Below are 1,061 nucleotides of genomic sequence, written 5' to 3' on the forward strand. Positions count from 1 at the left end.
TACCATTTACAATCTCATGACACTCCTATTTTCACAATACATTTAGTACCACACCCTCTATATCTCTATATCTTTCCCATCATCATGGTCATCATCGCCATTTTCATAATCATCATCACCGACATTATCGTCGTGGTCATCGTAGACCTCCTCCTCCTCCTCTTCCTCCACATCATGATCATGTTCATGATCATGATCATCCATCGTTCATAAGAATGGCAACGTCAACATAAAGTACAAAGACCTAGGTGGTCGTCATAATGATGATGACGTCAACGACGACGGCTATGATAGCGATGATTTGATGACGATGAAGACGACGACGACGACGTTGACGATAAGGCTGATCTTCTTTGTCATCATGAATGTGAATACTAAGTTGCATCGTTATTTTGAAAACCCATGTTTTCTTCATAAATGTATTTTTATTATTAGTGCTATTAGAATTGTCACTATTATAATTACTGTTGCTGTTTGTTGAATCTCTTGATGTTTTTCATTATTAATATTTATGATGCTTTCTCATCGCTTATCTTTGCTATAATCATGAATGTCAGCATCCGCTTGTGAGTCTTCCTCCTATTGTGTGATAGCATTTTTCTTATAGTAGTATTTATTCCCGAATTACTGATATCAGTTGTTGCTATTGCAACTATTATTGCTACAATTATTGATTACTATACTAATCAACATGTTATGTTACAGGAAGTGTCTAACCAGATTACAGTTTCTGTTGTCTTTTTTTTAACTTCTTGTGGATGAGACGAGTTCAATACATACGAGATTCATCTGCTGCGAATGTCACTTCCTAAGTGTTGTTGTTGATGTGCAGACACGCAATGATGCTGATGCATCAAATGAGATTCGTATGAGGACTTCAATTAATAGCTGCATTCTGTTGTTGGTGACTGAGAAATAGCAGCTGTTTGAGGTCAATTGCAGACTGAGATTAGACACATTATATCTGGAAAGCTGACAAATGCAGAGTGTGCCGTGAAGATGCGGTTTATTATTTTGCATAGACACACCTGATTGCACCGTAAAGGTACAGTTGTATTTAC

General features: G+C 36.9%; 1 long non-coding RNA gene across 1 annotated transcript in view; it reads left to right on the top strand.

The window, feature by feature from the left end:
• Nucleotides 1-238: 238 nt before the first annotated feature.
• Nucleotides 239-1,061, top strand: part of LOC149137538 (uncharacterized) — an 8,943-nt gene continuing 8,120 nt past the window's right edge. The window contains exon 1 of the long non-coding RNA XR_016241539.1: nucleotides 239-367. This is a non-coding gene — a long non-coding RNA (uncharacterized LOC149137538). The remainder of the gene's footprint in view (nucleotides 368-1,061) is intronic.

This window comes from Octopus bimaculoides, chromosome 1 (genome assembly GCF_046866305.1).
Source record: "Octopus bimaculoides isolate indiv1 chromosome 1, ASM4686630v1, whole genome shotgun sequence".
Lineage (NCBI taxonomy): Eukaryota > Metazoa > Mollusca > Cephalopoda > Octopoda > Octopodidae > Octopus > Octopus bimaculoides.